Source organism: Leptonotus elevatus, chromosome 8, assembly GCF_054856555.1.
Source record: "Leptonotus elevatus isolate MCC_2025b chromosome 8, RoL_Lele_1.0, whole genome shotgun sequence".
In the NCBI taxonomy this organism is placed as follows: Eukaryota; Metazoa; Chordata; class Actinopteri; order Syngnathiformes; family Syngnathidae; genus Leptonotus; species Leptonotus elevatus.
This window is the reverse complement of record NC_141246.1, coordinates 25,592,901-25,620,840: the sequence shown is the minus strand read 5'-3', so window position 1 is coordinate 25,620,840 and position 27,940 is coordinate 25,592,901. Positions and strand designations below refer to the sequence as shown.

Below are 27,940 nucleotides of genomic sequence, written 5' to 3'. Positions count from 1 at the left end.
TATCCCAGCTGGCTTCGAGCAGTAGACGGGGCACACCCTGAACTGGTTGCCAGCCAATCGCAGGGCACACAGAGACGAACAACCATCCACACTCACAATCACACCTACGGACAACTTGGAGAGTTCAATTAAACTGACATGCATGTCTTTGGAATGTGGGAGGAAACCGGAGTACCCGGAGAAAACCCACGCAAGCACGGGGAGAACATCCAAACTCCACCCAGGAAGGCCGAAGCCCGGACTTTATTATTATTATTATTATTATTATTATTATTATTATTAAATTGTACTCTCTTCCAAGTGTTTACTCTGTTTAGACTTGGACTGAATATATACAGCATTTGCACACAAATTGTTGCGTACACATGCAATTGAATGAGGCTTATTGTTTCCTGTGGAAAAAGATGTCAGCTGTACAACAAAGTAAGACCAACAGCATGTAGTTCATCTCCAAGTAAATAATAGCCATTTGACCCTCTTTGATTTCTATGGAGCATATTTATCAATTGCATGCAGGTTGCCATAATGTAAATGTAAATGGTTTAGTCCACCCCGATATGATGTTTGCAATCATTGTTATTAGAGTGGGCTGCACAAAGGTTGATAGGGTAGACATCCACACATCCACATGCACATAGTTTTGGCTTCTTCCTAACACAGAGAGTTGCAGGGAGCAGTGGTCACAATGATTACTGTTATTTGTAGTCTAGCCAGGTGGTGGAAATGTCTGAATTCGCAGTGGATAGTGTGCGCTTGTAGACATACAAATGGACACACACACACATGCTCATTGTAGGGGAGGTGAGAGTTACGATAAATTATCTCACCATCATCTCAAATCTCTACATGCTGTAGGGATTTAAAAAATAGAAAGGTCTCTATCCTCTTCTTGTGAATTCTCATCTCATTGCTTTTCTTCTTTCTCTTAATTCATCAGTTGACTTGTTTAAACCAGCCTCAATTCGTCCCCTGTGTCTTTGTCTTTTGTTTCCATCTCCTTTTTTTCCCTCGTACTCCTCTTTCATTTCCACCTCTCCATTTCTTTCTATTTTTAAGGTTGTGAACTTTCCTAGTAGGGGTCCCATACATGGACATTAAAGAGCTTTATGATTCTCTCTCTCTCTCCCTCTCTCTCACACACACACACACACACACACACGCACACACACACTCATCGAACACACAAACCAAGTGGGGGGGTCAAACATGGGATGTTTAACTGGCAGGAATAGCTCAACATGAAACACAGTGGCGTAAAGCTCCCCTCTCCCCATCGATCACGCACACACCCTGTGAAGGTCTATATTATGTGAGTTCGTAGGGGGCAAGCAGTAAATACAATGGTGTAGAAAAACCTCACTGCTGGAATGATTACGATGGAGATGAAAAAAAGAAGATGAAGGCTGTCCAGTGAGTCCAAACCAGTCTCCCAAGTGCTTTCACACAATCAGGGAGCACAGAATATAAAATAAGTAAATCCGGGGCTATGTCTTTCCCACTGCAGTCATAGCTTAGTGTGAGAAAATATTCCCTGGGACGGGCATTAAAGTAAAAATGAAACAATAACTATTTAGCCAATAAATCTTACATTTTATGCAAATTTATCAATGAAAACTGGGTTTCAAAATGTTGTCTATACTGAACTCAAATAGTCTGCATTTTAAGTTCCTTTGAAAAATGTTGAACGTGGACATTCATTGTTTTCTAGCATGTGTCATCACTGGTGTCGCGGGGTGTGCTGGAGCCTCTTCCAGCTGACTTTGCTTGAGAGGTGGGGTATAACCTGGACTGATCGCCAGCGAATCACTGAGCACTTATAGACAAACAGGAATTCATACTCACATTCATAAACAATTTATCCTTCAGTAAACTTCATTTACATGGGATGTGGGATTAAGTTGGAGTAAGAAAGAACACACAAGTACAGGGAGAACATGCGAACTCCACACACAAATGCCAGTACCCTAAATCCAGAGGTTTACTCTGAGGCAGATGTGCTCTCAACAAACAATTCAGGTAAATCAATCAATCAATCAATCAAAAAAACTGTAAAGATTTTTTTTCAAACATAACATTGCAATTTTAATTTGAGTATATACAACACACACACACACACGCACACACACACCCACACACACACACACACACACACGCACACACACACACACACACACACACACACACACACACACACACACACACACACACACACATTAGGGCTGGGAAATCAATTAATTTATAATTTTAGGAATCAAATCGTTGAAAATTAACTTAATTGTGAAATCAAGGTGCATATAAATGAATACACTTGTCTTTTTATGGATTCTTAAAAGCAGTTGTACTTGTTCTCATGTTACATTCAAAGGTTATTGTGAGTTGTAATTTTGCACAGGTGGCAGAATTCTGGATGGGTGGTTTACAAGACATGTTTACAATAGTTACAAACTACTTAATTGTGGCATTTAAGCAAGGTATACGGAAGCTATGAATACTGTAGTTATTTTTTTTCCCCGCAAGCCGTGAATGTTAAGTTTACCTAAAACTGATTTAAAATCAATATACATTATTGTTGTCTGGACATTTTGCACAGGATTGATTTTTTAATAAATGAAACATTTAAGTTTAGTGTGTTTATTAAAATAAATTAAAATCGCAATTGTCCAGAATGACTGAAAAGAGGTGTCAGTCTAAAAATCTTAATTAATCATTCAGATTTCAAATCAGAGTTTAAATATTGTTGCATTTTTGTAGTCATTGTCACAGTAATTTCATAACAATTCAATAAAAAAAAAAGTAATCTAAAAAAATGTATTGTAAAAAGAAGTGTGACTGATTTGTGTTGGTCATTTCTCTGTCAGTACATGGCATAATTGCATTTGTAGAACAATGGTGACAGCTCATTGCATGTTTCTTTTCATATAAAGAGCTGACTTATTTTTAACATGAAGTAACTTGTGAAGTTCTGCACTGCATTTAAAAAACTGTAAAATACAAATTGACCCCAGTCACTACAAATATATGCATTGTTATTTAATTTATTACTGCTAAACTGTGTTACAGTGTACTCCTTTGCACAACCTTGAATGCTTTTATTTTGTTAAATTCAATACGGATGCGCATTGTAAATAATAATAATAATAAATAATGATAACACAACTTTACTACAAAGGAACCAGGAACGATCAACGTGTTCTTTCCATATTAAGAGCAATCTAATTTTAAACAAGAAGTAACTTGCAAACTAAAACTGTAAAATACAACCTGATGCCAGTCCATAAAAATACATGCAGTATAATTTAACTTATTACTGCTAAATTGTGTTATAGTGACTCCTTTTCACGACGTTGAATGCTTTTACTTTGTTATCGGATACGCTGTGACACCGCTCTACTGCAAGCGAACACATCCACACTTTCACTTTAACCCTGAGCTATTTTGTTGAGATGCTAGGTAAAACATGCTTCAAGTTAACGAGATATTAACGCAATAATTTTAACACCCATTATATATATATATATATATATATATATATATATATATATATATATATATATATATATATATATATATATATATATATATATATATATATATATATATATATGTATGTATGTATATAAATATGAAAATACGAAAATACGAAATACATGGCAATGTGTTTGAAATCTGAATTACATGCCATATGACAAGACAATTAAAATGATCACAAACTCGTCCAGGTGAAGATTTCTAATTTACATTTAATTTATCATAGTGTTTGTAAAATAACAATTTTTATTTCGTCAAAACAATGTGAGTGAATACGTGCTTGTGAATAACTCTTGTTTCGAGTTTTTTCTACACAGTCAAAAATTGTTGCCCGAGCAGCATTTGCCAAATCCTCCGCACATCCACTTTCAAACCCTAACATTAACACATACCGAACATATTTTGTGTTCAGTCAATCAGTCAAAATTACAATTTTGACAAAGACAATGCACATGGAGACATTCTAATCCTTAAGATATATAGCCGTTCGCTCACTTTCAAGACGCAAATTTAAAACTCCTTCCCTCCTTCTCCTTAGTTCCTGCTTCCAAACCCACTAACCACATACGCATGCGCTTACACTCACCGTGCACAACCCCCTACATTCACACAAAATCTGAGGTGCGTGCGCCATCCGGGACAGGTTTGTTTAAGTGTACTTGCTATGTGGATATAAAAAAAACACACACACACACACACATTCTTAGGGAAACTCACAAACTGTGCGCACACACGTGTACGGTTGTCTGTGTTATAGTAACAGTCAGAGAGAAAGAAAAAAAAGGGGGGGGGATAGAAAGCAGTAAATATTTCTCCCATCTCTTGCCTCTAAATTCAAAAAGAAGATTCCGACCCAGTCATCCAGCAGCCAATCACTGCACTCCCTCAGCTCCTTCTGTCCTCGTGGCTCCACCCCCTGCCCAGTTGGACGAGCAGGGCTCCACAATTTACCAAGGCAACAAGGGAGCGCAGCAGGCGCGCGCGCACACACACAGCTGGACTTGTAGGAGCAGGGGAGAACACACACACACCCTCATGATCCCCACGTAAGGTTGCGGCAGCGTCGAATGAAGAATGAAAGAAGAGCACGCAGGATTTTTTTTATTTTTTATTTTTCGCAAATTGACAAAAGAAGAAAGAGCCGGGAAGAGAGGAACGACATACATTACAAAATGTTCTGTTTTATCCAGTGATTTTTCGTTCACCATCTCTGGCAAGAAGTGAGAGGAGACCTGGGCAGATCGAAAGATACAGAAACAAGGAGAAACGTGAACAAGAGTCCACGCAGGTTTTTCGTTGGGTTCTGTCTTGACCGAAAAGACAAACATACAATAAGAAGAGACTGAGCTGTGTGTATATAAGCGGGACGACTCATGGGCATGTGTTACTGAACGGATCCTATGTGTTTTGGAGAGCTCGAGCCCTTTAAACGAGCCGAAACTGGAGTATTCACACAGACAAGGTAAAGAAAGCAGTTTCTTCAATTTGTGCATTATAGCGGCATGCGAGGCCAGCGTGGTTTCCCGCGTGTCCGCGAGACGGTCTCTCTCGTAAATTGACGCTCATTGTGTGAATTCACTGAATTTAAACTCAGCAACAACGCGAAACAAATTCATGTGGTTACAGTGTGTGTGCGGGCGTCTTTTCAAACAGTAGCAGATCAGGCTCTCGTGTCTTGATTTGGTGACGAAGTGCGCAAAATAAAGGCTGAAGGGGGGAGGTAAAAACGAAAAAAAAATTCAATCCCAGAAAAGCTTTGTGTATTTCATCTTCTTAGACATAGGCAAATCTTCTTTTCAACCATATCCTATTTTGTTTCTTTTATTCTTTCTGTACATTCTTCCTTTTTTTATTCACAGTCTTCTCTCGCTCCTTTTGAAATGTAATTTTTAGCTCTGATCATGTTTTTAGAAACTGAGAGGGGGCTGACTCAAGCAACAAGTTAGTGAGCTGACAAATCAGTCAAAGGAGCAGCAGGGCTTGTAGTTGCCCCCATGTCAAATAGCCACACACTATGTCACTCAATATTGATCTAAATTATTTACTAAAAGCCAAATAAGAATTCAGTACATATGCATCCGAGGCCAGCTTATTCAATTCCAGCAAAGCTCTTAGGACACATTTGAGACAATTAAAGTAAGCACAAGCTCCAAGGTCTGCTTTTGGTTTTGTGGTACGTGAGCAGAAGTTAAAATGGAGATGGGCAATATTAAGCAAATTAGGGTGGCAATCACTGAGGACTAAATGGGGATAATTCTGGACAAATTGCTTTCAGACATTGATGTCAAAGTGACCCAGTTGCATTTCAGTTCCTATACAATGTGTGTGTGTGTTTTATTTTTTATTTTTTTATCGTCTGGTTTTTATAGCACACATCTACAAATGACAGCAAGAGAGCATTTAGTTCCCCCCCTTGCTGTTTTTGATACTCTTATGATTTCTGATCTTAGCTTATACAATTAAGACCCCAGCCATAAACGACACACAACTTTTAAGCATAATGATAAAAAACACTACTTCACTGTGCATTGCCAGTTACATGCTTTCTATAGATAGAGCGTTTCACAAATAATTTAGATGCTGTCCATTTGTTATCAGATCATTCAGAATTCATGTACATAGTAAAATACTACTCAGAGTATCACGTCAACACACTATACCTACCAAAGACATAAAAAATATGATGCACCACATCAGTGTGGATCCCATTGTAAGGTCATGTAGCAACTGATGAGTCACCCATGCTCGGTGCAAACTCAAAACTATGTGTGTGTGTGGGGGGGGGGGTATTTCTTTCAGTATATAAGATTTCACTAGGCTTTACACAATCAGGATTTTTGGGTCCAGTCATGATTGCCAATCAGTGAGTAAAATAAAAATAAAAAAGATAACCGATCAACAATCCGATCATAAGATGGAGCAATATGTCTATTTAATTAACTTTAAATTTAAAATTGGCTTTACATGGTCAGAATTTTTAGGGTAAATCCGCGAGTTTGAAAAAAAAAAAAGCAATACTCAATCTCCAATTCAATCAGAAGATGGAGAACTATTATTTAGTCAAACAACTTCTGTACTCTACAGTCTAACCCCTGCCATAGTGCAAATCCATGTATGATTGATGCCATTGAAATGCATCGGAAAAAAATAACAGTTCCAACAATTATATATAGATATAAGCTGAAAAACGTTAAATATAACATGTAATGTTTACATGTTCACAACATCTCATTCTCTGCCAGTAATGGAAAAAAAAAGCATGAACATCGCTAGAAATTCAGGTGGCCAGGGGTTTTGCTAAAACTAATGCTAAATACTATTGTTATCTTGGTTCAGCAGCTGTAAACAAATCTATACACTTACCAGCTTCACATTCTTTTCCTGCTGCAGAAGGTGGCTGTGTTGGTTCACTTTGTATCTGCACAGGACGCTGTGTGAAAAACCCGTTTGGCTCCGGCAGAAATTCCCTTCTATCGACGCACACTGCATTGACTTTCTAATTCATCACGTCACGAGCAAAGCTCAACAGTTTATCTTGTATCCTCGTTTAGCAAAAGTTATATGTTACAACAACGCACCTGCCTGCTAGCTGCATCTGTGATTGGCTGAACCTGCATTATGATTGGCTGAATATACAAGACTGGAAGTTAACGTTACTTTCGCTGAGTGATGAAAGCTATGTTAAAATTAAATAAATCACACTCATACAGTAGGTAGTTATCTTATTTGATGTAAGTACAATTGTTTTCAGACTTTTTTACCAGCTAAAAAAAATACAAAAATGATATTATTTTTATTTATTGGATGGTAGATGGCGTGGAGCAGAAAGCACAAAGGCTTTCCACTTCCATGAGACGCAACAAGGCTGAAAATCGATAAGCTTTCAGGCTCACATTTACACGATGGCATCACAGAACAACTCCAGAGTGAACAAGGCTGTTTTGCTGTAATGTCTTGAATATGACGTAATTAATTGATTGCGCAAAATATGTCATTGCAGTCGATCACCAATTTTACATAAAATGCCAAATATCGTCCGATTACGATTCAGCTGATCCGATCGGCGTAAAGTCTAGATTTTACATTCTTATGCAGCGTATGTGTTATATCTCACCACACACACACACGCACACACACCCCCACCCCCACACACACACACTTTATATATATATATATATATATATATATATATATATAAAATCGTAATTAATTGCATGACTTCAATAGTTAACTCACGATTAATCGCAAATTTTGTATCTGATCTAAATGTACAATAAAATGTACAATAAAAATATTTTTTGAAAAGTTTTCATACTCTTGTGTGTGTGAGTGGAAAAAAGTTAAATAGAAATATGGCTGCATCTTTTAGTCATTGATACAGTAATTTCATAAATAATAATTAAAATTTAGTTATAATTAAAAAGAAAAAACGTGTGTGATACTGTTTTGTGTTGAGATAATATTTCTGCCACTAGATGGCATAATTTCATTTGTAAGACATTGGTGACAGTTCAGTGCATCTCTGTTTTAATATTAAGAGCTATCTAATCTTTAACACATTTTTAAAATTGTAAAATGCAACTTAAGCCCGGTATCTACAAATATATGCATTTTTATTATATTTATTACTGCTAAATTTTTACGTGGACGTGTCTGCTGTGTTGCGACTGGAATTCTTATTTTCCAAGTAAGGGCCAGTCATTAATCACGCATTTAAAAAAAAATTGTGGCATTAAAGGAACTTTAAATTAACTCACACCCCTGAATATATATATATGTACACATCTATATTTTGATTTCTATTTAGTGCAGCATTCTTGTATTTGACTGCATTTTATTTCTTCCATTGTAAACAAGACATTTCCACCATTATTCTCAAGCAAATGGCTTAATTTAAGTGCTAATGACCCAATGTAGCTGGGGGCTGTGTGTTGTGCTTTACTCTGCTACAATACGTCAAATTCTTCATCAGTTGGGAAAAAATTGCTTATCACTAACAATTCACACTCAACTTACTGAATATTTGAAGGGAAGTGTTTAAAAATGTGTCACAACCGGTCACTCTTTAACCCCTTCAGACCCTGAAGATTTTTTTACTGATTTTGACTCTTTTCCCACATAAGAACAACATGGAAAAAACATTTGGGGTTATCTCATGTTTGTATTATAGTGGACGCCAGGATAGTATGGCTGTAATGTGTTGTTAACTTACCAAACTTATATGTAACATTTTTAACATCATGCAAATCAACTTGCGATGGTTAGCTAGGATTCAATCATGAACCACAAGTGTTGACATCATCCAAATTATGCGTTTTTATTGGTTTAGACACGCAAGTATGTCATGTCCACTGCAGTCATCTATGGGTCCGAAGGGGTTAAATTGGTGATACGATTTAGGATGTCGGTGAGTGAGGTGTTCAGCCATGTTGGATGTGTTTCCACCTCTAGCCAGAGTAGTTTTCTAACAAGACTTGCAGGCAGGTTTTGCCGTCCATGTCTTTGGTCTTGCCCTGGCTGTCGGCCATGTCGGCAAAATAATTCCATTTGACACTTCATGCGTCTTGCTTCTCAGTGAGAAGTGGAAGGTGTGCAGGATCTCGAGAATTTGCAGCCATTTTTCTCCTCCCTCTCACACGCAGAAGCCTCCCATTTACGGCATTACCCACTTGTCGGCAGACAGGCGGACATGTTGGCCGACTGTAGGCCTAATGTTTATCAGCTTTTAAGACGCACAGTAGGAGAACTGTCTTTTTTAAATACTAGTATTAAGAAAGGGTACCGAACCATTCTTGACGTTGAGACATGAAAATCTGGTATTGGTCACCGTACCCACTTACTAACATAACTACTGGCATTAAATGCACACTATGCTAGGTATTAGGCAGTGTTTCAGTTTTATTATTTTTATTTTTCCTATTTGTATTTATGAAAAATAGATCACTTTATCCAAAATAGAGACATGAACTAAAAATGGAAATCACTTCACTTGTATTTGTAAGCTTTGCTGTCTATCACCATGGTAGCTGTATGGAAACTGTATTTAATTTTATTCTGTTTTGAAAGGCACACTGATGTGTGTGGTGAGGTGAGGGTAAGGGTGGACTGTGCACTGCTGATCATACAGAGAGAGAGAAGACGGGCTTTTCTGTTTGCTTAATGACTTCCAGACACAGATTTGCATTCCACTGCCGTGTGTGTGTGAGTCTCTCCCTCTCCACCCCCAACGTTTACCTTTTTAATGAGAAACATACATTTCGAGATGTTCCCAAAAACTGTGTTCGTGAATGACAAAGTCAAGGGAGGAAGTACATGATGGATTAAAGGAATTAAACTGTCACCGTGAGAGGAAACATGCTTTTAAGAGAAGACACATAGACAGATCGTAAAGAGAGGAGGGCAGAGATAGCACAAGAGACATGAACATGTGCAACTGATTAAGATTCCAAGGGGCCTTTTAAGAATGATAAGATGTCATTAGAAAAATAAAGTATTGAAATTATATATCCTATTTATATCACATTTAAGGCCAAAACTTAAAATATAAATTGGATGCCCTGATTTCCACAGCTCTCCTTGTGTGCAGTTTTAATGGGAGGGAACAAAAAGGGGAAAAAAATGATTAGTTTGTAATTTTGTTTTGAGTTTGAATAGGACAAAACTGACAACACCTATAATTAGTCATTATGTCAAAAAAAAATTTTTTGCACGTGACTAATAATGTTTTACAAGATAAATTGTGTTTGTCTGTCAAGTTGATTCATATTTTGCTTCTTTTTTTTTGGTCTTGTCTGGAATGTTTTAGTGGATTAGGATATTCGGACCAACCACTGGGAGAGACAATAGAGCCAGTCAAGCATAGAAAGTGGCTGCATTCCACTGCTACGTATAATTATAAATAATGAAAGAGAATAACAATTTTTAAAAAGTGGTTATTTGCTACTTTTTGAATACAACAACATATTAATGCCATCCAACACAGATGATGACACAAAGTCACTTGCACATTTTTTATGTTTTGGGATCATAATTTAGTCTCAGGGTGATAGAAGAAGCAATATAAAAGGGCAGGGATTTAATGATCAGCTTTGACAGCTACATCATTTTTTAGTAGCCTTTCTTTATATAAAAGATTATCAGTGGATACTAACCATTAACAGAATTATATATTTACTATGACTAGTTGACTGTTTTGTTTGTTTTGTTTACTGTGCTCTATCAATACTAAACTATTAAATTTAACATGATTCATGTAAAAACTAGTGATCAGTCTTACTCTTGGTGCATGTGTAAATTACAGCAATATTGAAAAAGAGCATGGTTATTACATTTACAATGTTCTATGCTATGGTTAAGTTGCACTTCAGTTCATGATCCACTGTCCATAAATTGAACCAAACATTTGCCATCATACTTTGAGGCGGAGCAACTCTTGTTTCATCTAATTACCAGCTATTTGCATTGTCTCCAAGTGAAGTCTTATTATTAGCAGGAAATGTGGATTTTCATATTTTTAAGTGAGACCACAATGTGGAGGGAAGGCAAATCCATTGCCGTGTTAGTCACTGTGTTTCAAATAATAATCCCCCCCCCCCCCCCCCCCCTCTTCCCTCGCCTCCCACCTCTGCAGGCATTTGCAGATTATACTAGATGTATTTGCAGATTAAGGGGACAGGTTGTGTGAAAGACTGACTGCTGGGGCAGACAATATGGCCAGCCAAGCATTATATGACCTGCTGGATGCCACCTCCACTGCATCCACATACGCTGTTGCACGGCTGTGTACACGCTCACAAGCGATCATGCGTTAGCTGCATGAACACACCGAATCATCAACACATGAAACCCCACACCACTGTACATGCACTCTCGTTACCAGGGTTATGTTTCTCAACCCGGTTCGCAGGCTGTAATTGTTACTCAGAATGTGATGGCATGTTAAGACGTTTCTGGAAATAATCACCAAGATTTACAGGAACTTGACTACCCTGTTAGATCAATTTATGATTCTTTTTTTTATTTTTAAATCTCTTACTCTTCAGGCATTTGTCTTAACCCATCCCCCAATACAATACACACACGCACATGCACACACATACAGAGATTTTACAGGCACCGAATCTCATACTTTTGCAGGACTTGTTGCTAGGAGATGAATGTGTTTGTGTGGAGACAGTAACGGAGAAATGTACAGTGATGTGTGTATGTATCTGGGTTTGAAACCTTGAAAAAGATAAAAGGTAAAAAGGCAAAGGTTGAGGCTTGTGTCTAACTGTGTGTTTCGCTCTTTTATTGGATGAAACAATATTCTTTTGTACTTCAAAATATTATTCAAACATGAACTCTGGATTTAAACACGTTCACCAGTAGTGTCAATTTTGTCAACGAATACTAAACAAAAATAATTTCGTCAACACACATTTTTCACCCGACTAAAACTGGACTAGACTAAAAACTTCATTTATAAACAATAACTGGGACTAAATCAGTATGCATTTTCGTCTACTAATGAAGACGAGATGAAAATGCACTTCACTTTATAAAAACTGCACAAAAATCTATGGACATTTTATTTCACGAACAAAAACGAGAAAAATATTATATGATTTTGTAAAATAAAAAGTAAATTATAGTTATAATTTTACATTAATCCACGGCTATAACGTTCCAACAATAATGTTAATCCAACCGCTAACTAATGCTGGCTAATTTACTAGCTCATAGCATGGAGCCATAGTAGCCACTATAAATGTGTGTCAAGTTGTTTTTCATCAAAGAGATGAAACAAAGAGTAAATTATAGTTTAACATTAATCTCCTTTAATTAATTTGACGTAAAATAGTTTTCGATCCGAAATGTTCAGCATAATCTGCTGACAAAAAATATACAAATGGGGTAAAATGATTGTCCTGACTGAAACTAGACTAAAACGTTGAACGTTTTTGTTGACTAAAACTAGACGCATAAAATTATGTTTGTTTATTTTTTAAACTAAAATAAATACTAAAATACTAGATTTTTAGTCGACTAAAAATAGACTATATAAAAAGGGGATGGGGTTGACTAACTACGATAAAAACTAACAAGTGTGACTGAAATTGGACTAAAACTGAGACAAAATTTTAAAATGGCAGATAAAATTAACACTGGCACAGCATAAGCATTGTTCCCGTTCTTGACGGTTACATTTTTTTTTTTATGGTTCATTATTTTTCACCACATACAAAACAATTTAGCATTTATTCTTTATTTGTTCTTTTATTGCAGTAATGTGCATGCATTGATGGAGGAATGTGCATGGATTGTTGCTTTGTATGCGCACCAGTGCGCAGTGTATCACAACAACTCTCTTCTGTAAAGTACTATAGGATTATGTGCATTTGTGCAGTCTCGTGTGTTCACGGGAAAGCTCTTCAGGTGAAAGTGCGGCGCTATCCTTTCTCATCACTAATTCAAAAGGAAGACCGACTTGTTAATGACTAATCAAAATGTGGTCAAAATATTTCTATGACTCATATTTTGCAAAGTGGACAATATGTTGGAATCATCATCCATTCATATTGTATGGACTCAAGGTCAGCTTGTCAATCAGTAGTGTCACAGGCGTTTCAGGCCTTGAGTATTGTGCCGCTGTTAGTGCCTGACTGTTGAATATAAACTGCACACAGAAGAAATGGGGAAACAGAATGTGAACAGCTCCCAGTCAATGTCTGTGTGTAAATTAGACATGCAGAACAGCAGGCCAGCCCATTAGAAACAGCAATGGTGCCGTCACACCTTTATTTTGGAGTGCTGGAACACATTTGAAATGATACACTGGGGCAGTATAATAACGCACGATGCTAGATTTTGTATAAATAAGCAAAGCAGCGTGATAGGAAAGCCACTTTTAAGGAAGCTTTGTGTGGTCTCAAAAACGGTTCTCTAGATCAACAACATACTGCATTACGCTTGATTTTAAAATTAAGTTTTGTTATGTGGACCTTTTCAAAATATGTAACTTAACTAGACAAAGTGCAATTTCAGCCGAAATTGCGTGAGAAAGCTGAAAAGTTGATATCCCCTTTTCCTGAACACATTACGTCTTGTTCCTGACCAGTTGTGTCTATTAAAATGTATACTTTGCTGTGGCTTGTACATAAAGAATTAGGGCCTTCTTTTCCCACAAGCAGACCCATCTAGAACCTTCCATTACTGGGCTTTTAGTCCTTCCTACCAAAGAAAAGGTCTTCAAATCATGATATTATAGAGAGGAGGACTTTGAGAAGTTGATAGAAGATAGAAAAAAAGGAGGGAAGAGGCTGAAAGATGAGATGTTTGCTGACAAAGTGTTCTCTTATCAGAGACAGAGTCCAGATGGTTCGCAAGCACACCTACTCTGCATTCTCTTCCTCCCTTTTTGTGGTCTTTCCTTCATCGTTCATCAGTGTACTTCAATATTCAGCTACATTTTTCCATCCACTAGCCAGACTCACGCGGCTTGCACATTCTTAGCATGACCTCCATGTTATAAATTGTCCACCACCTCTGATTATGTCATGATAAAAGTTTTATCCAAAGGGCTTATCTTCCTGGAACCACGTAAACCAAAACGGTGAGAGCTGCATTACATCATGAGAGCATTGCTATAGCCATTAAATGGCGCCGCAGTTAAATGGGCTGCTGAAGCAGAGAAGCTACTGTAGCAACATGCAGATACTAGTGAGTGGTGCCCTGGAAAAATAATGAGTCAAATATAACCCGGGAATCAATGTTGTCACCCTTGCTGCCTTGAATTATTTTAATTAATATCAGTGTATATTGGCCTGTTACATCAGCTTCACTTCAGAAAACTTGTCACAATACAGTAAAAGACAATCTAAATGTCAAGGTAAAATACTTTCTAGAATTTCAATTAAATAGACAACAAAATACCAATATCAAGTACGCAATTATCACTAGTACTTAATAATGCTATAGTAACTAATTACATATGATTCATTTACAATATAACCTTTTGGAACATTATTGAGAAACAGAGTAACCTTTACTCATGCAGTGATGTACACACACATTCAAAGAACCCCAGTATCACTAGTCAAGCTCTTTTTAGTCTTATCCAGCTGCTCTGGGAAATGAAGACAGACGAGCTGACGGCAAAATGAACCACATGCACCTGGTGGAGGCTGGTGTAGTTATCTCAGAATGTCCATCTTCCATCTCTTGATTTTCTGAACGCTTACAACCATCTGATCAATTTGTATATTTAAAGAAATAATAATTAACAGCGGAGGTGGAAAGTAATGAATTACATTTATTTGCATTATTCTGCACTACTTTTAATTGAAATTTATACACTCCAGTGCCTTGTTTTACTATATAATATAATAGAATATACAGTATATACAGTGTTTGTGTGTGTATATATATATATATATATATATATATATATATATTGACATATTTAACTAGTCACCATAGGCAGCTACGACAGCTAAACGCACTTGTAACATTCTTTCCCCAATGGAAATCAAATATTCTTAAGAAAGTTCTCGCATCCCCTTTGTGTTCCCATAAATGTGTGGCATGTCTCAGGCATGTCTCAGTTGCTTCACTTTCATTCTATTGTCCAGGTCATCCCAAACTAGCTCAAAGGGGCTATAGTGTAGATATTTGTATTAATTAGGGCTGTCAAAATTAGTGTGTTAATATTAGTTAATTTAAACGGCACAATTTTTTTTTATGAGATTGATGACCGGCCCTTACTTGGAAAGCCTTTACTGGGGTAATTCCATTCGCAATGCAGCAGACACGTCCACGTAAAAATTCATCAGTAATATTTAATTTATTAACAATGCATATATTTGTGGGGACTGGGGTCAAGCTGTATTTTACAATTTTTAAAATGTGCAGAATTTCACAAGTTACTTCATGTTAAAAATTAAATAGCTCTTAATATGAAAATATTAGATCACAACCTTCCACAAAATATTAAGCAATCTCCCTCTCTATCTGTATTCTGTATTCTTCGGCTTTTGGTGCACAATGAGATTTAGCATTCTTTCGGTGCTTTGTGGTGTCTGCTGTATTTTGTGTTATGAATCTGATGTATATTCTATTCTATTTATTCATTTATTTATTTATTTATTTATTTATTTATTTATTCATTCACTTACCTACTTCTTGTTATTAATTTATTGATGTAAAGTTTGTTTTGTTCTTGTCTTATCTTTTACTGAATGAACAGCACTTTGTATACAGCAATGCTTGTTTTAAAGTGCTTTATAGATAAAGTTAAGTTGAGTTTAGTTGAGTTGAGAAAAGAAAAATGCCCTGAGCTGTCACCAATGTCTTACAAATGCAATTATGCCATCTAGTGGCAAAAAAATTACCTAATCACAAATCCATATTACACTTGTTTGTTACAGTACAGTACATCTTCTTAATTTTAACTAAAAAAAATGATTGTGCATTTTATTGTACATTTAGAACAGATATAAAATTTGTGATTAATTGTGAGTTAAATACTGAAGTCATGCGATTAATTACGATTGTATATTTTAATCGCCTGACACCCTTAATATAAATCCAAAATTAAATGTATAATACTTTTCTGTTTTGGGTAGACCCTACCTGTTTTTACTGAATCTCTAGCAGTTCACCAGTTACCTTCATTTTTAGCTTTTCAAGCAGTTCAATTGCTTGACTTATAAAAAAAAAACTGGAAGAATTGTGTTTTAAAACTTTTGACTGGTAGTGTAATTGAGTAAGTTTCTTGCTTTTCTTGAAAATAAATATTTGGCTCTCTGGAGTGCCTGTCCAGCAATAAAATTTGAAATTAACCCGTAAGTCTGCCCATTTCCTAAACTATGAGCAAGCTATTTTGAATTTTGTCTCACTGTTATGTCACAAGTATATGTGTTCAATTTGCACACTAATTGATATGTAATTCTCTGGCTTGGTGAGGGAATTCTGAATCCAGTAAAAATTGGAATGCTTTTTCTCTGTAGAGACGAGATGCTTTCCACCTTGCACTCACTCTTTCGAATTGGACACTTAACAAGTCGCCACCCCATAGCTCCGCCCCATTCGCCATGGGAACTGTACTAAATTGTGAAAAAAGTCTCCTTTTTTAAAATAATTTGCTTTTAGCATATAACAAAGCCGGTGACACAAACATGTCAAAGTAAATGAATTGTGCTTGCTTGGTTTGGCTTGATTTCTAATTAAAAACACAACTTACACTACACACTAAAGTCTTATGTGGACATGTTCCATTCTATTTTTGCGCTATTTGTTCCTTAAAGAACAACTAGTTTAAGATCTAACATTTTCTTTATTCCTAGAACACAGGAACCACATGCACAATGATAGCTAGCAACTTTTTACTCGGAGTACATTAACTGGCTTTTACTTTTAATGTAGTATCTTTTTATACATTTACATGTACTTGAGTCAGATTTCACAAAGTGATTGTACTTTTATGACTACAGCATTATCGTACGTTTATCACCCCTGATTAACAGATAGTGATGAAAAATATATATATGAGTCTGGTTATTAGTATTATATAATATACTATGCATTAGTATTAGTATCTTGTCAAGTTATTCTACATAAGCATTAAATAAGAACATTGAAAAATACCGAAAAAACTCAGTGGGATGTGGATGAAGGTACAGACAAAAATTTATATACTGAAACAAACGATAGCAAAGTTTCTCCCAAAGCCACCTGGGATGGACTCCAGCTCATCTGCGACCCTACTGAGAATAATGGCTACAGAAAATGGATGGATAGGCCAAAACAACCTCTTTCCTACCTTCAGGGCAGGCACACACACTTAACCCCGTGTCCTCTTTGTGGTAACACCCCCTTGCCGCTCCGTGCAGCTCCATCCGCTCTTGTACCCCTCCTCACTTGCAATCTCTTTTGAGTGGTGGTGTCAGGGGCAATGGAAGGTCACCATCCGAGCAGGCTCAGGGGTCAAGTTACAGGAAGCAATTGTTTGGATTTGGTTAATGCATGTTTGGGCTTTCACCTTAAAATGTATTGTGTTTGTGATAGCCAAAAACACACATCTGCAACTCAGACTGGCAGTACATTTTTCCTGCACCCATGTCACAATCAAAAAGTACTGTCCACAGGTTTGAGTGACATGAGAAAACTTTCTTTAACGCACATCTGGCTAATCCAAGTGTCTAACTGCTGGTGCTTGTTGAATTCAAAGAGCCTCTAGCAATGGTACCTTTTTAAAACACATCTTTCATTGAGTTGTTCAATTCCAGGATGGAGGCATTATGTGCCCAAGCGATGTATACAATATGTTTTATAACTGACTACTGTACTTACGCAGGCGTTTGATGATCAATGCTTACCTTTGTTTTGATGTGTGCAAAATTGGCTTTCAGCAAACATGAGAATTAATAAAATTCCTTTGATTGTGGACAAATTTGGCATCATTCTACTGTATAGCCATTAATTTCCTGCTTTCGAGTATTTTGTTTTACCATGTTTTACCAAGCTGAACTCGGCTGAACCAGTTAGAATTCAAACATCCATCTATCTATCTATCCCCTTAACCGCTTATCCTCACGAGTGTCGCAGGCGTGCTGGAGCCTATCCCAGCTGTCTTCAGGCATTGGGCGCAGGGTACACCTTGAACTTTTGCCAGCCAATCGCAGGGCACATGTCGACAAACAACCATTTAAACAGTCTGTCTAAAATCAATGGATTCTTTTCAGGACCGAGCTCTGGATTAAATTTGTTTGCAGCAGTACATTTAATTACAATAGTGAGATACAGGTAGACAATAAAGACATTTTGCTTTGTAGAATTAAAAGGAAAAACATATTTCATTTAAGTGTTAATATAGTCAACTCCTAAATATTATAGTTATTATTTTGAAAACAAATTATCACAAAAAACCCTGAGAGTCATTTTTTCTTATATATATATTTTTGTCACATTGTATTCATATATGGTAAATAAATGTAGCCAATCACATAACCTTAACACATACTCTTTTATTTTATTTTATTCATATTGTGTCATAGAGTATGGGGCCTGTGGCTGCCACAAAAAAAAGTAATATTTCGGCAACTTTTGAACATGAGTCTGTCTGGTCCTCAGTCCAAGTCATGAAAAGCCACAGTGTTAGAAACATAGGCACCAATGATACTATTAATTACAGTGACAGTTTTTTTCTAAAATCTCTACGAATGAAATGCAAATGCAATTGACTAGGGATGTAACGAAGCATCGAAAATCAATGTAAACTGCTTAAAATATCCAACAATCTAAAAAAATAAAAACATCAATTCACATTGCCATATTAACTGATATGCCTTGTGCAGTTTTTCATTGTTTCGAGCCTCGTGACGTGTCGGTCCCCTTTTGTGGATATCCAGTATTGTTTGGCGGATCTTTGTAGACACCAATAAAAACGTGGTTAGATCTTTGTAAGTAATCAATTTACTGTTTTAAATTTTGTAAGTGGCTCCTCGTTTACTTAATGAAGCAATTTATCATCTGTGTGTTTATCGCCTGTGGCCGTACACTCGCGGTGAAATACGTGTCGCTGATGCAGTCTTATTAGTCCAGTAGAGGTTACACTTGTTGAACAGACATCGGTTTAGTCTTTGTCATTTGATATTGATTTGATTTTTATTCATCTCAAACAAGCACGGCAATAAAAACATAAAGGAAAGGAAAAAAAACACAATATGATAAGATGCAAGTTTGAGTAAGAAGCAAAACTTATCAAGTTATCCCCTTTTGCATAATTCAAAATCAGAATCCGTACAAGATATAGGCTACACAAGTATGTCAATTCTTTTTAGAAGATTAAAATAAGTTTAAGGACAAACCTCCTTGTGAAGGAAAATAGTAAAAGAATCAACACAAATCCTCAACAAAGATTCTGGAGCTTCATACTATCTCGTAACCACAAAGCACTGATAACAAGACAAAAATGTAGTTAAAATTATTAGTTCATGTTCAAGCTTTTTATTTAAATTTTATAAAGTTACAAAAAGTTGATGTTATTTGTAACAAGGACAAAATCAAAAATCTTTTGGTTATCAAATGAATAATTTTGTATAAAAAAAAGAGCAAAAAATAAATCTAATCCAAGTGTATTAAAAAACTAAACAAAAATAAATCGAATCGAAAATTGGGAACTGAAAATAAAAAAATCTAATCGGGCTTGAGTGAATCCTTACATCCCTACAAATGACGCATGTATGAGGGAAATGCCTTTGAGGCTTCCACAAACTAGTGCAGTTCACGCTGAACATGCTGAAGCCTCATCACAGTTTGTCTGATCACCACTTCATGGGGGAGCAAATTATGATCTTTCACCAAATAATTGTACACGGTTGAACTTGTCTTGTGTGAGTTAAAGCTTCTCTAGCGAACATAGCTGAGTATAGCTTGCTCCAAAGCACATCTACATGGCTAGGTGAATTTGAATGTACGTGATTATCGTGGGAAATGTATTTGATAAATAAATAAGGACCAGGCAAGCATGAAAGTCACTTCTGGATCATTCTTTTTGGTTCTCACACCCTCTGGAGGCAGAGCAGCCATTACTGGCCGTGAGAGGCACTTGTGATTGAGAACGACACCAGATCCTGACTTATATGAAAAGCAATATTAAAATGTTCTTTACTTCGTAGTCAGTATAGTTCAAATATCAAGATTGGCAAGCTCAAATTATATATTTTTTAGAAGCATCCTAATTGCTGTTGGACATTTTTTCCAAAAAAAAGAAAAAAAAGAAAGAAGTTTCAATTCCAAAAAGATTTGTTTGCGACAGCCCTAGGGTAAATTTAAATGTATGTGGACATCTCCTGTTCTGTAATGGAGGTGAATGAACAATGCCTGCGTCTTAAGTCATCTGCTTCGCGTCAGACTCTTTGCACACGCATGGATTTAGCAAGGTTACTATCTTGGTTGTCAGTTAATCGGCCCAAATTTTTTTTATGTTTTTTTGTCTCGATGCAATTTAAGAACAATTAAGCATTAAGCATATTTGCAAGGACTAAAGACAATTCAGTTATTTAAATTACAAGAACTGATACTATATAAATCATCTTTGTCTTGGTATTCTGCAAACATAATCTAATCTAGGGATGGGTGTTTACCAGCACCAGGTATCGGTATCGGTGCCGATACCCGCCTTATTTTAAGGTATTGGTACTCGCGAAGGCAGCCTCTTGTGACTGTTTTACGATCAGGAATGAGAAATTAGAAGAATAAAAAATTGCCATTAATTTCATGCAATTTTAAGGAAAAATGCTAAATAGGGATTTATGCGTGTTTGTTGAAAATTATCTGAGCCACAAAACTTTTTTTGCCATATATGTTAAAACTATCTGTATGACCTGACGGAAAAATATTATTAAACTTATCTTTGGAAAAATCATCCCTTTCAGGCTCGGTCGTCCATCCATCCATCCATTTTCTGTACCGCTTGTCCTCACAAGGGTCGCGGGGTTGCTGGAGCCTATCCCAGCTGGCTTCGGGCAGTAGGCGGGGTACACCCTGTACTGGTTGCCAGCCAATCGCAGGGCACACAGTGACGAACAACCATACTCACAATCACACCTATGGACAATTTGGAGTGTCCAATTCACCTGCCATGCATGTTTTTGGAATGTGGGAGGAAACCGGAGTACCCGGAGAAAACCCACGCAAGCACGGGGAGAACATGCAAACTCCACCCAGGAAGGTCGAAGCCCGGACTTGATCTCACAACCTTTGCACTGGGAGGCGGACGTGCTAACCAGTCAGCCACCGTGCCGCCAGGCTCGGTTGTATGCCTCTAATTTTATTTTTAAGTAAGGGATGCACCAAAATGAAAATTTTGGGCCGAAAAAGAGAATTGCTTGGCCGAAAACCGAAACGCCGGGGAAAAAAGGCAATTTTTTACTATCAGTGCATTTATTATAATTAATTAAAATGATAATATTATTATAAAATATTTATTTAGCACTGACATTTTAACAAAGCACATTAAACACCAATCGCAGGCTGAGCATTTTCTGGTGGTGCGATTGCACTTTATAGTCAATGTAGTTGGCACGGGCGGGCACGGATGCGTGTGGTGCTGTGCCGATGACACGTTTGTAGGGTATTTCGAGTGGCACTCGTACGGTGCGGCGCGCTTAAAATCCGCACATTCACATATTCACCAACGTTTAAAAATACAATTTCTTCGCACCAGCCAATCGGCTTCGGGAACGCACTGCAAAGTCACACATGCCGTCCTGTACAGGTTTGTAGTCACCCGGAGACAGTGGTGTTTACTTCCTTAAAACTGTTTATAGCAATAGTGCTCACATTAGCTAAAGTATTTAGCATGGCCATTAGAATGCAAGTGAAAAAGTGTAAGCGCTTGAGGGGCTCTAGTCAAAAAATAAAATAAAAAAGAAGGCACTGCAGGAGAAAGAGTGCCTCACCTGTAGTGCAGTTCTCGGCAGCACTATCTTTTTTCGACCCACTGAAATGCTAGACAATAGTTTACCAAGCGACACCCCTCTCCTTCTCCGATGTGCACAATGAAGCCACGCATGATGTAATTTATGCATTTCATTTTAGTATATAATGCAGTTGGCTGAATATAGCTAGCTCGACTGTAGTCACAAGACATAATTAAATCGTTGGTGGTATATGGAGACAGGAAAAGTGTAGCAGGCACTGGGTTAATAGCACTCTATAACTTTTCCAAGGATTGCTTTCACTATTGCCTTGTTCCACCGACCACACACTCATACTTGCATAGATGTGTACAGTCCTAGTTCTTGTTTTTCCTGTAGAGCTGTAAAATCTTGTTGAGCAATGTATTATTGTTGATTTAGGCGTTAAGGGAAAATTTTAAAACAATGCATTATATTAATGTAACCAACAATATCATGATAACTAAGTAATAATACATTAAAATACAGAACATAGCCCCTTACTTTTATTCACCATTGCATAATGCATAAATGGCAATTTATTATAACTTACAGGGAGTTTGCAGTTTTTAGCCTTACTTCACTAATCTCCCAAATGTTCTTTATCCTCTGCGGAAAACAACCAATATTACTGCCGTACTGAGAAGTTGAGAGAGGAGCTGAGCCTTGAGTATAATATGGCTGTCTTAAACTGCCCCCACGTAGCATACATCAGAAGAAGCAGTATTGAAGAAGAAAGTGTGACAAAAAGTCTAATTATTTTTAATTATATTTAATTAATTGTTGTACTGCCCAACTAAATAAAACATCCACCTCACAGTGCGTGGTTGTGAGTTCAAATGTAGGCTCCAGACTTCCTGTGTGGAGTTTGCATGTTCTGCCCATGCCTAGTGGGTTTTCTCCAGGAAGTCCAGTTTTATCCCTTGTTCCAAAAACATGCATGATAAATTAATTAGTTATCTAATTAGGTTAATTGTCCATAGGTGTGAATGTGTGTGGATAGTTGTTTTTCTATTTATGACCTATGATGGGCTGGTGACCATTAAGGGTGTCCCCTGCCTCTTGCCCAAAGTCACTTGGGATAAGCTTCAGCACACCCGTGATGCTTGTGATGTGAGCGGTGTCTGTAGAGAATGATTGGATGGATGTATTTAAAGGAAGTTTTGAAAGGGCTCAACTTTTTTTTGTTGTTGGCTTATTTGCGAATGACTTGTTCAGACGAATGAATCTTTTGAGTGAATGCAATGAACGGAATTACTTCATGAACTGATTCGTTCCTTTTTCAGTTTAGTTGAAACCAGCCACATGGGTGCCGCGGCGCTAACTCCCCGGCAAACTGCAACACTGCAGCTGGCTTCGCAAAATAGTTTCCTTTTCCTTTTGGGACGGGTGGGCGAGGGTTGCAACAAAAAATTATTGAGAAGCACTGAATTACAGCAAATGCTTTAAGAGTATTTTAGTCTTGCTTCTATTGAACAACGGTCCAACAATAATATAATTACTGTATGTGTTTGAGTCATGAATTAGGTCGTTGTTCAGTTACAGAGTCCAAGAGCATATAATAAGATGCAATCCTCTGATTTCAGACTCTCAACAGTAATTATTTTCAGATTTCTGTAGTCATTCATAAAAGCAGACCGATTGTTTTTTGGGTTTAAATCAAAATAAGACATTCAAAAACATTTGTTTTTACTTTGGAAAACACTGACCAAACCAATAGCTGAATCTGTTTAAAAAAAAGTTAGTGAGTACATCAATGCCGCTCATGTTGAGATTGCTTGATTGTTGTTTTGTTGCTTTAATAACTAAACAATACACACTAAAACATTTGGCTGAAATGTAACCCAATTTGGGTTAAATTTGATCCAATTACTGAATTAAAAAAAGGGCAGACTACTACTTGGGTCAATTTGCAACAGTTGGGTTATTCCATTTTGACCCAAGTTTTTTGGTTAAAATAATGCAACTAATTGGGTCAATACAATGCAATAATTGGGTTATTTATTTATTTTTTAACCCAACCCTTAGTTAAAAGAATAACTCAAATAATAATAAAATTCACCCAAATGGCAGTAAATCCCATTGTTTTTTTTAATTAAAATGTACCACACAATAAAACTTACATGTCTATTAACTCTTTGACTGCCAGACGTTTTCAGAAAAGGGATGCCGTCAGTGCCAGCCGATTTAAGCATTTTGACTGATCTTTCAAGGTCCACAGAAAATGTTCTGTTTGGACTATGGAAACACACGTACTACCAAATGAAAGATTGGACTTTCATCTTTCATCAGAAAAAAAGAGTTTGTTTCTACCTTATTCCGTTCTTTAGTAATCAACAATAGAAAATGGTTAGTTTGACCCAATTTCGCCTGTGTTGGACCAAAATACGGAGAAATCAAGCTTTTAGTGAAACGATATTATTTCATGCATTCTAGTGAATTTTACACTTCTTTTTGTCCATGAATGATGCCACAAACACCTAAATAGTGCTTTACTTCTATAAAACACTACCACCAAGAATGAAAAAGTGTTTTTTGATAGCAAAATACGTTTATTTACATTCAACAGTGTAACAATTTGACAACAATTTGGCAAACTATTTACAAATGTGTGCAACTGTGGTGCTATTTACAAATATGTGGATGTTTCAACGACAGTTTTTCTTTTTGTAACACTCTCCTGCGTGCAAGGAGACGCAACAGCATTTGCACAACAGATTGCCTCTTCGCGTGCGCCACTTTCTTGCAGGCCGTTTTTTTCCGGGGAATAGCAAGTATATACTGCAGTGTGTCATCAAGTCTAATATCAGGATCATGCTACGGTTTCGTTACGTCTCGCTTCCCCGTGTCCTTCAGTTGCTATACCGGGTGGTAGGAGATGTTCTGATCCATTTTAGGACCGAACTTGCCTACCCCTGCCTTAAGCTCTGTAGACCTCTCGTCTGTTAAGGTTGATCCTAGAGAAAAACATAAAAGAAACATTAAATAAACTAGAATATATCGTCTCCGTCCCTTTGTATCAGTTTAAGTAATGCTGCAGTGTAAAGCTTTTCAATACGAAGATATTCTATCTCAGAACTATTCATTTTTTTCCTTTTTAATTTATTAAAATTTTGCTTAATTCAATTTGTATTGCCGCTTACTTGTCAAATATACAAAATTTTTGTGTCAGCTTTATTTAAAGAATGACATTACAAGAAATATCAGGTATGGTTATTTAGAGAATCTGAATTAATTAAAAATAGTGAAAGACATAACATGTAAGACATGTAATTTTGAGAACATTTGTTCAAATTTTATGAGGGAAAAATCTAAATTTAACACTATTGTACAAAAATAACAGCTGATATAATTATTTACTAAAACACTTTTTATCTTATAGGCCCCTCCTCTCTTTTTCAGATATTGCGTGGGGGTGTTTATAATTTCTCTAGAAACACAATATGATGTTCATAGTTGTGTTCTCTCTATTAAAACGTGGTTCCAGCTGACTTGAGTGAAAATTGGATTGCAGCAGCAATAATTTACTTAGTGGTTCCCAACTATATTTACCATTGATGGGACTCTGTGACTTGCTGAGAATAATTTAAACACAAGAAGACTATAAACATTAATTTATTTATTTATTTAAACTTAACATGGTACATGTTTGTTAATGTACCAAATATTATGTGTTTTTATTAAAGAATAACTCAACACTAAATCAACTTTTTTTGCTGATAAACTGTATAAACTGGTGTCTACAAATGCTGTCTACATGTCCTGATCATTACTTTGACATTTTAGTGCATGTGTGTTGAAAGCTTAAATTTGGGGCAAAAACCGTGTGTTTGGCTTGACCACGATGCTGCTCTATTGCAGTATGTATCGTCGATGGCTGTCATGGCCACTGGTCTTGATTTATTTTTTTATTTTTTGACCCAACACAAACATTATGGGCATATGTCCCAATGGATGGTTAATTTGAACCAAATTTTTCGTTATTTCATACAAATAACCCAGAAATTTGACCAACGCAACCAACCCAGAAATTGGGTTAATGAAATAACCAAAGTGTTTTAGAGTGGGGGGTGTAATTATTGTGAAAAAACTTTAATGCAAAATAAAATTTGATCCGATTAATTGATGGAATAATAGATAGAATAATCGATTAAAAATTGTTTTTCCTGGTGACAGCCCCATTCTTCTTCCACCATGTCAAGGTCTACTGTATCAGCACCACTCGTGCAAAGGGAATCAGAGGAGCCCTTTCGATTGCCGTGGAAACAAGTTGGCTGTGTTGGTGCCCACAATGGCGCAAAATGCCCTTTTCAAAATGTGCCACACTCTACTCTGCGAAAAATACCAAAACTTAAAATCTAGCTCACCATTGCGCAGATTTGCAACGTGCCTCATGTCAGACTTGCACTGAGCATGACAATAGAGCCAATAGTGTGAGAAGAATTGTGAGTGACCAAACAGAGAGAAAGAATAAAAGGAAGCTCAAGTGACTGCTGGATGAGAGAGAATTTGAAATGGTGTCACAGAGAGTGGGAGCCATAACTCAGTCCCACTCAGAGATGCAGAGATGTGCTTGTGGATTTTCCAGTGGACAATGCAGCCTGTGCTCTGATTTACGCACAGGCCATCACTGTGGAAACGGATTAGTGACCTAAATCACAAGGTCCCACTCAGGTATGTGTGAGAGCACTTCTGCAGGAAATGTGTACACTTGTCTGGAAGTAGACTTCCATGTGAAAAAATGGGAGAGTCTGCATTGACCTATTTGATAACTGTGGAGCAATGTTATCTAACCAATATACACATGCAATTCTAACCAATGCACACAGCTTTTTATTAACTTACATTCATACGGGGCTGAACTGGCGCAAAAAAATCGGCCCTGGCATTTTGATTTAAGCCAGCCGGCCCGGCCCAACTTGCCTGACATGTAGTTCTGCCACTGATGTTTATTGATGATGTTTCAGTTTGCTATCTATATTCTAAAGTGATTTATGGACTGGTCCATCTGGTCCATCCAGTCTCTCTTAGGGTAAAATGTGGGAAAAAGCACTGCATCGGCATATTTATATATATTTATATATATATACATACATACAGTTAGAGCTTTTGCATGCACACCAATAGAGATACTTTAGATACAAAGGGTGGTAGTTGCAGTCATGGCCTTAGGATGTATCACGTCATACTGATTCCATGCAATTGGTCTTGGCAGCAGAGGAATTAGTTGGTAACAAATGAAGACAATAGAGATGTCTTTTCGTGTTATAGCATGCACATGCATCTTTATTGAGCTGAGGGTTTGTAGCTGCAGGCAAGAATGTATCTGGTTGGATTGGCTAGTAGACTTTCAGGTAGAATGCATTGGTTTGAGTATTTGCAATAAATCACCCCGTACATGAATTCAGGTGTGTGTATGTGTAAATGACTGTAATAAATCACTTTTCGGCAGTTATTTAAGTATTGCGTGCAGTTGTAGGACACTGATTAAGCATGGAGAACAGCCGGCATATCCACTCGTGAAAAATTTGTAGTGAGGTAGCTGAGATCGGTGGAAAAGATTGGGTTTATTTTCAGGGATCGGACAATCACCGACCCCCCCCAAATTAAGGAAGTCAGGGCTGAACCCAATCCTGACTGATTGATCGGTGCACCGCTATTTATTTTATATTTGACTTTAAATCAATCACACAAGAAAGCATAAAGTGGACACGTGTTGTTGATAGTAATACCATCATTTTAGCACTATAAGACACCCCCAAAAATTCCCATGCTTTGAACCCTGCGGCTTTTAATGTGCTTTTTAATAATGTGCCACAGTTTATCTATGACTTTTACTGATGAGCTTTAAGTCTCGTCACATCTGACCAATGAAATTACCAAACATGTCACTGTGGACCAATGAAAGTGTCTGGATATTCAGCCATTTGTGGTTGGTGCGCACACGTGTGTGGGAGGGGCGGGCTCCCTGA

At 37.0% G+C, this 27,940-nt stretch overlaps 1 protein-coding gene across 7 annotated transcripts in view; it reads left to right on the top strand.

The window, feature by feature from the left end:
• The window catches only part of tenm3 (teneurin transmembrane protein 3), a 269,085-nt gene that overhangs the window by 93,668 nt on the left and 147,477 nt on the right, over positions 1 to 27,940 (top strand). For 2 of the 7 annotated variants that reach the window (XM_086083029.1, XM_086083028.1), the window contains exon 1: positions 4,491 to 4,990. The exons of the other annotated variants lie outside the window; for them this stretch is intronic. The gene's annotated coding sequence lies outside the window, so the exon portion shown is untranslated. Of the gene's footprint in view, positions 1 to 4,490; positions 4,991 to 27,940 lie in introns of those variants that run through there. 7 annotated transcript variants of the gene reach the window in all.